This window comes from Colobus angolensis, unplaced genomic scaffold (genome assembly GCF_000951035.1).
Source record: "Colobus angolensis palliatus isolate OR3802 unplaced genomic scaffold, Cang.pa_1.0 Scaffold350, whole genome shotgun sequence".
Classification (NCBI taxonomy): Eukaryota; Metazoa; Chordata; class Mammalia; order Primates; family Cercopithecidae; genus Colobus; species Colobus angolensis.
The window spans coordinates 1254036-1254371 of NW_012116822.1; positions in this window are offsets into that span (position 1 = coordinate 1254036).

Below are 336 nucleotides of genomic sequence, written 5' to 3' on the forward strand. Positions count from 1 at the left end.
AGAGGTTTCACCGTATTGCCCAGGCTGGTCTCGAACTCCTGATCTCGGGTAATCTGCCCGCCTTGGCATCCCCAAATGCTAGGATTACAGGTGTGAGCCACCACGCCCGACCCCACGTATCCCATTTCTAACACAATGCTTCATTTTTATTGTTTTTTGAGACGGAGTCTCGCTCCAGGCTGGAGGGCAGTGGTGCGATCTAGGCTCGCTGCAAGCTCCGCCTCCCGGGTTCACGCCATTCTCCTGGCTCAGCCTCCCCAGTAGCTGGGACTACAGGCGCCGCCACCACGCCCGGCTAATATTTGTATTTTTAGTACAGACGGGGTTTCACCGTGT